General features: G+C 44.5%; 1 protein-coding gene and 1 long non-coding RNA gene across 3 annotated transcripts in view; one reads left to right on the forward strand and one right to left on the reverse strand.

Annotated features, from left to right (window-relative positions):
• TNRC18 (trinucleotide repeat containing 18) overlaps positions 1–12,961 on the forward strand; it is a 153,486-nt gene that overhangs the window by 814 nt on the left and 139,711 nt on the right.
• On the reverse strand, positions 600–3,823 carry LOC140497097 (uncharacterized). 2 transcript variants are annotated; one of them, XR_011964534.1, is made up of 3 exons: positions 3,395–3,823; positions 2,634–2,819; positions 600–1,646 (listed from the first exon to the last, which is right to left on the reverse strand). It is a non-coding gene; the product is annotated as an uncharacterized lncRNA (long non-coding RNA). The 2 variants fall into 2 exon arrangements; XR_011964533.1 differs by having other exon boundaries at positions 600–2,819.

Consider the following 12,961-nt stretch of genomic DNA (forward strand, 5'->3'; position numbering starts at 1 on the left):
CTTAACCCGGAGTGAGCCTGGATTGCTTGGCTGAGGGAGACACAGGCTACCGGAGTTAGGATCGGGTTAGGAGACATCTGTTTGTGGAGCTTCCTGGAAAAGATTTGCCCTGCATTGTAAAAGTATGTGCCCGGGGCGTGTAGTGGGCAGCTGCTTCAGGGGCTAAAGATTCATTTGCACTGTACCCCTTCTCTTCCCACCCTCCGGGTCTGTCCTGTCCCATAGGGTGCGGCCTCCGACTTAGTCTGGCTTCTCTACTTAGGGGGAGGTTGCCCTCCCAGCCCAGCTAGTTGGATTTATTCTTGCGGCAAAAACCAGGAAGAGAAAGCCCGGGTCAGAGCGGTCATCATGGGGATTAAGCAGGTCCAAGATCCTTCAGAAGTCTCGGTTTACTATATCCTTCCCTCCCAAGTCCTCGGCTCGGAAGAGAGCTGGCTGACTACCCAGTAGCTGGACGCTGGGGATTTAAGCTTGGGGGTAAGGGGAATAGTTCCAAGGTAGCTTTTAGAGGCTAGTCCAACCCAAAGAGTATAGTTTACAGTTTTAGAGCCTTTTAAGATAAAAGGGAAAAAATTCCATAAAAACCAGAACGGTAAAACTTTTTCTCTTTTAAAAATATATTTTCTCATCGCATTCTACTCCTTTTTCCTCTTAAGATTTGTTTACTAAGATTTTTGGAAGTTTCAGTGTATTTAATAAACACCCAGCCACATATACACCCTCCCCTTCCCGACGGTCTCTGTTTCTGAGCTCCTACCGCTGGCTTATTCACAGATGTTAGGCAGTCAGACTGTTGCCTATCCGAATTGTGGGTATACCGGGACTGAGCTCCAGGACTGCAGCGGAGGGTGCTGGAGGGTTCTACTGACTGGGGTAGTGGTGGTGAATTGCCTTGTTCGATTTTGATTCTTTGATGTTGCTGCTGTTGTCTGCAAACTTGTGGGGAGACCCCCTGCCCTTCTGCGGTTCAAGACTTTTTTTTTCTGGGGTATGGAGAAGGGGGTGGCTGTGATGACAGTAGACTTTGCTAAGGTGACAAGATTTTCTATGTGTTGCTGCAATCAACCCTGCCTCCCTTCACCCGTCTGCAATGAATGACTTTGAAATTTTGCAAACCTGATTGCCAACATCTGCAGAGAAGGAAGCTGCCCAGATCGAGGGGAAAGATTTATGGGCTATGGGCAGTGCCAATTTTCCAGGTGCTGAAACGAGAGGTGTAAAAATGAACAAAGCAATAAAACGAAGCACATGGGCACCCGCCCTCCACCCCCCCAAACCGGCTGGAACTAAATCCAGCCTTCGACTGGCTACTTCCCCTGCGCATCTCCTGTTGACCCTCTCTGCCCAAGCTAGGACTTGGACAGAGTTTACTTGAAATAACAACTAGTTTTGCTTTCTCCGAGCATGGAACATAAGAGCTAGTGGACCCAACTAACTTGGCCTGGAGGGAGGAGGGTATTTTGCTCGGTTGGATTCCAGCCTTGGGCCCTTCCTACCCCCGACTTGTCGCCGCAGTTAAGACCTGTCACATTGTAGCTTCTCTCCTGCCTGTGGTGTTTACCAGGTCACGCCGTCTGTTCCCGGGCAGTTGTGAAAGTGGGAGGCGGCGGCGGCGGAGCGCTGGGACGCGGAGCCTAGGGCTCGGACTGTGAGGGGGAAGGGAAGGAGGAAGGAGACCGCGTTCCAGGGTGCTGGGAGCACGGCCCCGAGGACCCCCGGAACGCGGAATCTGCCCCTCTTGCCCACTTGGTTATCCTGCGTCCTTCCAGCATGCCCCCGCCTCCCCCTATTTCTCGGCGCAAGCCTCCCCGAACCCATCATTAAAATGGATATTCTTCCCCTGAGCGAGGGGCTATTTCGTTTTTCTGCCTTTTGAGGGGATTTATTTTTTTTCCCGCTCGGAACTCGCTGGAGGAGGACGGACCCGGGGGCTGCAGCATTCGTTTGGCGCGGGGAAGGGGGCGAATATAACTGGGGAAATTAGAAAGGTGGGGTTCGTGGGGTGCTCCTGGTCGGAGCTGACCGGGGGGGCTTCTCTTCCCTGCCTCTGCTCGGCCCGATGGGCCCCACCCGGCGCGGGCACCTCCCTCCCTTTCCAGCCCTGGTCCCGGGGGCCCCGGCCCACCTCTTCCCGCTTTCTGTCTTATTTATTTTGCGTGTTTAACTTTTCAGGAACCTGCCCCGGAGCGGATCGGAGGGACAAAGGGCCTTTGTGAAGCGAGGCTGCGCTGGGGGTGGGGAGTGGGGTGGGGGCGACCTCTTGGAGCGGTGCTGACCTAGAGCGGGGGCCGCAGGGGGAGGGGACGAAGTGGGGGCGGGGCGGGCTGGAGTGCTGGGGTGCTGGGCCCGACGCGGAGGAGGGTCCGGCGTAGCCCCGGGGCCCTTAGGGCTCTGCGGCAGAACGGATAAGTGCTTAGCGCTCCCTTGGTCCTTCCAGGGAGTGGGAAGTGGGGGTGGGGAGGAGGCGAAAGGGGTGGAAAGAGTCCCCGCCAAAAGACAGGAAAAACTCAGGATAGACGTGGTGCTACGCTGAAAAACCCAGGAGTCCTGGCAAGACCGCCGGCCCGGTCTAGACCAATGGGCAGATCCTGCGGTGATGACCCTCCCTGGGCCCGGCTAAATTCAGTGCTCACTGGGCCTTGAAATGCCTGGAGCTCGGTTCCTTTCCTGGCGTCTGGCCCGGGCTGGGGAGGAAAGGAGGGAGCAAGTCCGTCCTGGACGCCACGTCTGCCTGCACTCTGCCGAAGAATCCCCCAGTTCGGAAGCGGTGGGAGGGAGGGAGTCACCTGACGGGGCTGGGAGTGGGGTCGCCCTGGGCCCTGGAGGAAGAAGAGGGCCTAGATTGGGGTTCCTGCGGGCTGGGAACGTAACAAGTCAGTTCATTGCCCTGCCTGTTCCCAGGTGCAAACTCTAGGTCCGCCCCCACCCCACCCCCAAGCCGGGAAACGGGCTGCGTAGACGGAACGCGATTTGGGGAAAATGCTGTTGTGGAAAATCAATGTAAACCCGGTCGGGGGTCTCGAACGGGGCTTCTGACATTAACCCCGGAGGTAAACGGGCATTCTCCTTGTCCCAAAGGCGGGGGGGTGGGGGGCGGCACGAGTGGCCCGTAGGATCCTTCAGGACTTGGTAATTATTTCCGCTGGTTCTATTTTAGTCCGCCTCAGGCTTTTTATTAACTGGGCCTGGCCAGCCACCCTACCCACAGCCCTGGGGCAGGGGCTGGGCTTACTCCCAGAGCCCAGACGTCGGCCTCCGTGAAATTAGACCTGTTCTGGGCCGGCCTTTTTCTCCCCCGCTTCCCGCCCCCCCCTCCCCCCCACTGGTTCCCAGGAGTGGCAGGCCCTGCTGGGTCAGGTAGGTGACTGGAGAAGGTGGAGCCAGGTTCAGTTACCGCTCTTTGTCCCTTCTGCAGTTTGGACGGCCAAGGGGAGATGGAGGACGTTGAAGGCTGGCTTTTGGTGTAGTGTCCTGGGCCACTTCCTTCTTCCTTCCCCTTGCGAGGGCTTCAGGATGGCCAGAGAGTCCAAGGGTAATTCTATTTTACAGGGAACATTTTTTTTTCTAAGTGCTTTCCCTTAATACTTGGAATGCTAAAAACAACTATGATGGTTACTCCCATTTTAAAGATAAGGGAACTTAAAGTCCAGAGAGATTAAACTGATTTGCCCCGGGTCACATAGCTGGTTTGTGACAGATGGGACTAGGATTCAGGTCATCTGACTGGGACCAGAGTTCAGTTTTTTGAACTCTTTTATTTTTTTGCCTTTCTTTGTATCCCCCGAATTTAGCACTATGCCTGGCAGATTATAGACACTTGAAAAATACTAGTTGACTCCTTTCAACACTGCATTTGCCTTTCTAGAAGCTAGTAATCTCTAAAGCGTTAATTTCTGAATATTTGTTGACTGATGTCATGAAGGAAATGTCAAGAGGGTGTGTTAAACTAAGAAAAAAGCTTTCCTGCGACAGGTCTAAAGATGCGAAGGGAGGGTATCAGTATTGTCTTCAGGCTTACACTTCATGGCATACTTCTGGGTGTATTAGACACTGGAATTCTAGAAGGGACCTTCCTTTTTCCTTTTTCTTTTCAGTTATTCTTACTTCGACCCTTGTCCATATGTTTTTTTTCAGAGTTTATATTTTTAATGATAGTAAATATTTATAATTCAGCATTTAATTCAGCTTCATTTGAGTCTCCACCAACCCTGTAAAGTTAGTGATTAATTGTGGCAGAATGATTAATTCCGTTGATTCCATTTTTACATTAGCAAGGGCTGTTCTTTCATTTTTACAGATGAAGTAAAAGGTTAGTGGTGAAGCGATTTGCCTAAGATTACACAGGGCTAGCAAGGGGCTCTGGGGCTCCTGACTCTACTGCTGTCCTTAAAACACAAGGATGTCTTGGGAATTTGGCTCATTCTCCATAATCAGACTAGCTGTTGATCAGCCTTTTCCTTGTTATTTATTCATCTGAGTGGGGTCTGAGTTACTGGTGCTGGCCACGAGGCTTCCTTTGGTGTCCACTTCTAAGATTTATTTTAGCTTCTCATTGCTCTTGGCTCACCTTCTTCTGGAGGGTTTATTTAGGAAAAACATAGAACTTCAAAGCAGAGTCTCCTGTCACTGGAAGGGGAACCCTCAAAAATACTAGTCAAGCCTCTTTCCTATTTTCTTCCCAGGAGGACATTAAAATGAAGTGGAAAGGGTCAGAACACTGGGTTGTGTCCCCAACCTGACATCTCTTATTTGTGTGACTATAGGCAAGTTATTTAACCTGGCTGAGCCAGTTTCCTTACGTAGTAAGCTCACTGCAGCACGGGGTTTAGCATTAGAAGGAATCTCTGGGGTCATTTAGTCCTACTCCCTCATTTTGCAGATGAGGAAACTGAGGCCAGAATGGGTGGAGTAACCTCATGTCCACCAGCTTCTAAATGAAGGAGCCAGCATTTCAAACCAGGCGCTCTGATTTCCAAGTGTAGTGATGGTGATGCTACTTGCCCATATTATGTGATGACAGTAGTTGACCTTTGCACTTTAAGGTTTGCAAAGGGCTTTATATTATCTCCTTCGGTTCTCAAAACACTGTGATGTAGGTGCTGTTACGATTTCCATTTTACAGATGAGGAAACTGAAGGTTAGGCTAATAAGCGTCTGGGGGGAATTTGAACTTAGGTCTGTTCTGATTCCAAGTCCAGTCCTTTATCCATCATGCTATCTTGCATAAACATGCAAGTGTTATTTCTTAAGCTGTGGGGTTCTGGGAATAGGTTCTTTCTTTGGACTTGGCCCTTTTTATGAATTTGTAGGTCTGAGTAGAAAGGAAGGTACCCTGTCATTAGCAAGGGAGATTCTAGGTTTGGATATAGGTTAGGGATCTCTCTTGTACCTAAGCAATAGATGATACCATCTTGCCCTGGCTGTAAGTGCTCACAAATTCATTTCATTATTAGCCTGCAGCTCCTTCCCAGGCTTTGCTGCCGTACAGTTGACATCTGTTAAAATGTGTTTGGATGTTTGGGTGAGGTTGGAAAGTGTAAAAGGCATTTCAGCACTAGACTTAGACATAGGAGTTCAAGGTTATATCACTGTCAGTAGCCTCAGCCACTTCAGGGTCATTACAGTATCCTAGGTCCTCCCATAGGCTATAATAATAATGGTTAACATTTATAGAGAACTTTAAGGTTTGCAAAATGCTTTATAGATATCGAATTTTATCCTCACAAAAACCATGGGAGGTAGGTACTATTACTATTCTCATTTTACAGATGAGGAAACTGAGGCAGTCATTCAGTGACTTGCCTAAGGTCATACAGCTGTGGATTAATAGATTAGTGTCTGAGAATGGATTTGAATTTAGGTCTTCCTGACTCCAAATCCAGAGTTCTGTCTGCTGTGCTACTAGTTGCTGTAGGGTACAACAAGAATGTATGGGTAAATGCCTGGGAAATAGGTCCTGAAATAGTGTTACAAATTAGTGATAGGTTCTTAGTCTTATAGCTATAACTTTAGAGGTTATCTAATCCAGTCATTTTACACAGGAAATTGAGACCCCCAAGGTCACATTGATAGCCAGTGGAAGATTCTAAGCCAGGCTAGATATCTGTAAACCTAGTCACTTTCCACTAACCTGCTGCTACTTCTGTTTGATATGTCAAAAGCATCATAGTAACTTTAGAGAATAGGGATAGTGACTAGACCTGCAATTTTATTGGTAAATAGGACTCATAGATGAGGAAAGTCACCTCAAGGAGGTACGAGTGAGCACCCTCTCTACAGTTTATACTCTTAGAGTTGCCTAGGATACTGAGCAGTTAAGTGACTTGTCCAGGGTCACACAGCTAGTAGATGTCAGGTGAGAGACAAGAACTTTTGGAGTCTTCCTGATTCTTAACACAAGTTCTTTTTTTTACTATTCCCCACATTCCTTTCCACATTAAAATAGTAGTTCCTTTTTAATGTATCAGTATAATCACAGAAAGTTAGAGCTGAATAGATAGTAAAACCTAGGTTATTAGAACTGGGTGGGACCTTAGAATATGCAACAGCAGCTGTCAGAGCTGCAAGTGACCTTAGAACAAAGAATATAAATGTTAGCTCTGGGAGGGACCTTTGAGATCTTCATACCATCTTTCTACCTCTCCCTCTTTAGTGATGAGAACATTGCTGCCTAAGGTCATACGCGTGAGTGACCGAAAGTAACTCCTAGTAAGTGTTAAAACTTGGCTAGAACCCAGGTTTTATAGGAATAATTCTAGTGTCACCAGTTCTAATAGCAGCAGCTAACATCTATGTTGCTGGCACTGTTACGTGACAGAGCGATGTGAAAGGTATGAAATAGAACCTCTACTCTATCAAATGAAATAATATTTGCAAAACACTTAGCAGGACAGCTCAGTGGTGCAGAGGATAGAGTAATGGGCCTGGAGTTAGGAGGACCTGAGGGCAAATGTGGCCTCCAGTACTTAGTACCTCTGTGATGCTGGAAGAGGCAAAACCCTTAGCTTAGTGCCTGGCACGTAGTAGGTACTATATCAATGCTTATTCCTTCCTCTCCTATTTTTAAATAGCGTGTGTGTAGGTGTTTTTAAAAGCCTGCATATGTTTAAATCTGGAAAGAAACGGTAGACATCATCTATTGTCATTTTATAAGTGAGGAAAGGTGAGATGTAGAGAAGAGACTTGTCAAAGGTGACATTGATAGTAGCAAGTCTATAAGTTTCACACAGATCCTTTGACTCCATATCCACCATTCTTTCCACATTGGTACCTCAGTGAGGATTTTAGCTCTTTTGGGGGGAGAGGGGAGGTAACTAGAATCCACAACTCTTTGATTGATGAACTATGAAACAGTAAGATAACAGTATTGGAGAGTATTTGATATTGATACTAAACTGATTCTAAGAATAATTGCAGGAATAGTGAGTTTGGGCTAGCTTGACTTCCTTTCTGGGGCCTCCTGCTTTTCTCAAATGTCGATCTCTCAGGTCTTTTCTGGGTTCTAATATTCCATGATTCTATGAGAAAAGAGGAAAGAATGGTACTGATATTTGGAAATAAGGTTGAAAATCCAAAATAGGTATATAGGTAGTTAATACAAATATATAAGACCAAAAAGACATTAAATGATCCAAACAAACAAAAGAATTGCAAACTTGTCAATGACCATGGAAAAGATTGCTCCAGATCACTAAGAGAAATGCATATTCAGACACTTTTAGGAGGGAGGGGAACAGGCAGACTAACCCGTTAATACACTAAAGCATGAACTGGTTAACTGATTCTGGAAAAAACAATGTGGAATTATGTAAGAAAAGTCATTAATAGTTTTTAATAACTTTTGACTCAGGTATTCCCACTACTGGATTGGAAAATCCGAGGCAGAAAATGTCCATGTATTCCAAAATATTGGTGTCTGAATGGAGTGGAATTTTATTTTGTCATAAAAAACTGATGAATGCCTGGGATTTAGACAAATGTGGAAAGGCATATATATATCCAGTATATATATCCAGCATGAAGTAAACAGAAGAGCTGGAGAATAATATACACACTGACTACGGTAATGCAAACAAAAAAAATCCCACTAAAATGAAGGAGAAGATTGAATAATTATGTCCAGACTTTGGCTTGCCAAAGGGTAGAGTTTGGGAAAGGGTGGCAGATATTGGAAAGGGTGGCAGATATTGCAAACGCTGTTAATTATGCAGACTAGCTGCTTGATTAGTTTTCTTTAACTCATTTTCTTTGTGGCAAGGGAAGGCTTATTTATGGGTAGTAAGGGGCTATGTCTGAAAATGACTGACGTGAAAAGAGGCAGCATACAAGCTTTGAAAAAAAAAAATGAAAATTTACCCTAAAAAGAAAGACAAAAAAAGATCAGAAGTTGGATAGGAAGAATGGGTCTTGAAAGCCCAACTGAGAAGCTTGAACATGATCTTACATACAGTAGAGATTCATCTTAGGTTATAGAACAGGGGATATGATTAATTGACATTTTGAGTACAGTTTAACAACATCAGGACTGAGGATACAAAAACAAGAGCCCTCAAAGAGCTTACAAGAAGAGGGGAGAGGGAAGTGATTAATAATATAACATATACACTAATAAGTAAAGTGAAGAAAATGAAGTATGGAGAGATCATGAATACTTGGGGTGATCAAGGGATTTATGCCCTGAAGAAAGGGCCAGGATCGTAAGGGTCAAAAATGAGAAGGGGAAATTCATTTCTGGCGAGGGCGGGGGTACTGCTCCCATTAGATGAGATAAAAGTATTGAATTCTAGCCAAATAGTAGTAGTGGTGGTGGTGGTGGTAGTGGTAGCAACAGTTGCAGCAGCCATAGTAGTGGTGGTGGTAGCAGTGGTGGCCTTGGTGGTAGTCCTCATCCACTTTGGCATACCATTTCAGATGGGGAGTAGTAAGAAATAAGTAAATGGGAGCCATGTTGTGGAGGGTTTGAGGTACTGGGCTAAGGAGTTTATAGTCAGGCTAAGGAGGGGACCTAATGGCTTTTGAGTAGGGGAATAAATGACCTGGTCAGATTTGTACCTTAGGAAGATCATTTTGGCAGGAGGATAGAGAGTGTATTGGAGAGGGGAGAAGACTGGAAGGAGGGGGGACAATTAGGAAGTTAAGGCATTTAGTATTTGGGTATGGAGGGCCTGACCTAGGATAAAAGGAAATCACTTCATGGTATGCAAAATGAACTAAATAGAGGGAAGTTTAATGTTTCCTTCAGATCAGAAAAGAAGACAGGAGAGAGTCATTTAGTAGAGAATCTTCCTGTGTCGGCTAGATATAAATGGGGAAATGTGGGAAACTGAGAAATGAGTAAGGCTATAAACTTTCACACACATTTATTAGGCAAGTCTCTTTACCTCTGTGAAACTCAGTTTCTATTTTTGTAGAATGAAGTTAATAATACTTGTGCTATAGGTTGAGACACACACATATATACATGCATGCATATATGTATATGACATGACAAATGTGGGAATCTGTTTTGCTTGATATTTTTAACAAAACATATTAATGTCTATGAGCCTATGAGAAAAAAATTGTAATAATTGCTGGTTGTAAAGAAAATACTTTGTAAACTTTGAAGGGCTATATGTAAATAGCAGTTATTACCTGAGTGGCAGTGGGAAAGATTGGAGATCATCCTGTTTTAGGTCGGGCTTGTGGAAAGACTAGGGAACTAGATAGGTAATATGGGAGAGGGGAAAGAGCACCATATCTAGGGAACTGAGACCTGGGTTCCTGTCCTAGCTCTTTACTACCTGATAGTAGGACCTTGGGCAAGTTACTTCACAACTGTTTGGGACTGGTTTGTTGAGTTAGTTCCTGGAACCTGTAACTTTTAAGGGTTCTTTCAAGTTCTGATAATCTATCTATATTCTTATTGACCAGTGTAATTTCAAAACCAAAGAAGGTATCTGCTGAGAATTTACTTACCAGACCTGGGCTCTAAGTGGAAGCTAAAGTTGCCAGGCCTTGATTCTGAGTTTGGTTGCTTTGTTGTGTAATAAACGTCTGATCTAGTCCCATTGTGTGAATGCAAGTAATTAGGCTAAATGGGAGCTAAATCTAATCAGTTATGTTAATTGGCCCTAATTATAAGAGAAATCAGGAACTATAGTCAACTTTAGGATAAAAAATGTTGAGGGTGGGTAGGGCTGAAATTGATTGAAGCCTGGACTTACAAAACCAGCTGGTAAAATGAAGACTTAACTTACAGCCTCCTCTGTACCCACCTCCTTTCTTTTCTAACAGTGGAAATTGCTTTAATTTCTGCCTGGTTTGGCCACTGACATCTTAATGTCAGAGCCATTAATACTTAATAATATATGTGTATATACATATATACATACACACATGCATACATATACACACCTATCTATCTATATCTATCTAGATATACTCATTTATATAACCCTTTAAGGTTTATAGAGTGTTTTACAAATGTTAAGGTAGCTAGGTGGATAGAGTAGTTAGAGCACTGGGCTTGAAATCAGGAAAACTCATTTTCCTGATTTCCTGAGTTCAAATCCAGCCTTATTCATTTATTAACTATGTGACCCTGGACAAGTCACTTTGCCCTGTTTACCTCGGTTCATCTATAAAATGAGCTGGAGAAGGAAATGGCAAACCACTCCAGTATCTGCCAAGAAAACCCCCAAAAAGGGGTCATGAAGAGTCAGACATGACTGCGAATGGCTTAATACCAACAAAAATTACATGTTATCTCATTTGCTCCTTGCAACACCTCTGTGAAGTAGGTGCCCTTGTCTCCATTTCTCCAAGGTCATCAGACAGTTTGTTAAGTATCTGATCCAAATTCAAACTCAGCCAAGTTCAGCACCATTCACTTCATCACTTGACTGCAGCTGCCTAGAGGTTTAGTATTTTAGGGGAGTCTCTAATTTTTATATGATCTTTTAATAAGTGCATGTGTTTTTAATTCCAGATAACTTCACTCTTCTTAGTGGTTCAGTATTTATTTTGTGATTAGTTCTGTCCAGTTTTGGAAAACCCAACCATTCTGCCGATTTTGACACTATCAACTAACCCATCTTCTGAATGCCCTCTCTCCTCTCTGAGTTTTTATGATATTTCCCTGTCCTTCAGTCTTCCTGATTATTCTCTTCCCTCTCTGACTGCTTGCTGGATCATTCATTATCCATATCCCACTCTTTATGTGTGGGTGCACCCCAGGGTCCTGTCCTGGGCCCTCTTCTCTCTTTAAACCCTTCCTTTTGGTATTTTCATCAGGTTCCTGTTAGTTGAACTGTCATCTCTGTGCAGATGATTTCTAGACCTGTTGTTTGTTGGCTTTCTCCTGAAAGAGCCTACTCTGTCATTTCCAACTGGATGTCCCATAGACACCTTGAACTCAGCACATCCAAAACAGAACTCGCCTTTTCTCCACATGCTCTTTCCTATCTATTCATGATAACAACCAGCCTAGTTTAGTTTCTCATTATCTCTAATCTGGACTATTGTATTTGTCTCTTGACTTGTTTGCCTATCCCAGCCTCTCCCCTCTCTAAACCATCATCCACACAACCGTCAAATTGATACTCTTAAAGCAAAGGTTTGTGCCCCTACTCAATAACTCATAGTTCAGAGACTGAGATCTAGACAGAATATTTCTAGTTCAGGTCAGTCATTTAACAGCTATGGAATATAAGACTCTGAGAGGTCTCAGGCTTGCTAAGTAAGGGCTTGTCAAAGGTCAGTAACAGAGCAGGGATTTGAACCCATGTTCTCTGACTTCCTATCTTGCACCTTTTCTACCATATCACACTGGCTGGTTCCTTCTTGCCTCTTGATAAGCTATGTGTTCTTGCATGGCCTTTTCAATTCCTCCCAATCTAGGCCCTGCCTAACTTTCCAGGCTCAATGTCATGAACTGTGGGGCAACCAGATTCTCCTTGTTGCCATTCTCAGTACACTGCATTTCATTTCCAGTCTCTAAAAGCTGCCTCTGATCCCTGGACTCTCCCTGTCCTGCTTGGAGTCCCTAGTTTCTTCCAAGGTTTGTCTCAAATGCTCAGGTGTGTTGTGGTTGAGTTTTCAGAAGTAAAGAAGACTACAGAGTTGAACAGATGATGAAGACGGATTTCAAGGCTTCTCTCTATCTCATTTTCCCTTTTGTTAAGGAAACCAGAAGGGATTATAATGTTGTTGGTTATTGTGTAGTCATGTAGTCTTTGTGACCCCATGGACCAAACTGCCTATGAGATTTTCTCTGCAAGGATACTGGATTGATTTGCCATTTCCTTCTCTAGTGGATTAAGGCAAACAGTTGAAGAGACTTGCCCAGGGTCACACAGGTAGTGAGTGACCGAGGCTGGATTTGAACTCAGTTTTTGACTCCTGGGCAGGTAGATGGCACAATGAATAGACAGCTGGGTCTAGAGTCAGGAAGACCGGAGTTCAAATTAGGCCACAGACATTTAACAGTTGTGTGACTCTGGGCAAGTCACTTCACCCTGTTTGGTTCAGTTTCCTTATCTGTAAAATGAGCTGGAGGAAGAAATTGGCAAACCGCCCCCAGTATCTTTTTTTAAAATTAATTTGTTTTTGGTTTTCAACTGTCACTTCCATAAGTTTTAACTTTTCTCCCTCTCTCACCCTCCTCTCTCCCCAAGATGGCATGCAGTCTTATATGGGTTCTAAACATACATTCTTATTAAATGCGTTTTCACATTAGTCATGTTGTGTAGAAGAATTAAAGTGGAGAAACCATGAGAAAAACCAAACCAATACAAAACACAAGAGAAAATGGTCTGCTTCATTCTCCGTTCCAGTTCCATCGTTCTTTCTCTGGATGTGGATGGCATTTTGCCTTAAGAGTTCTTTGGGAATGTTTTAGGTCCTTGCATTGCTGTGAAGGGCTAAGTCTATCAGAAACAGTGCTCACACACTTTGGCTCTTACTGTGTATAATGTTCTCC

Source organism: Notamacropus eugenii, chromosome 3 (genome assembly GCF_028372415.1).
Source record: "Notamacropus eugenii isolate mMacEug1 chromosome 3, mMacEug1.pri_v2, whole genome shotgun sequence".
Taxonomy (NCBI): Eukaryota; Metazoa; Chordata; class Mammalia; order Diprotodontia; family Macropodidae; genus Notamacropus; species Notamacropus eugenii.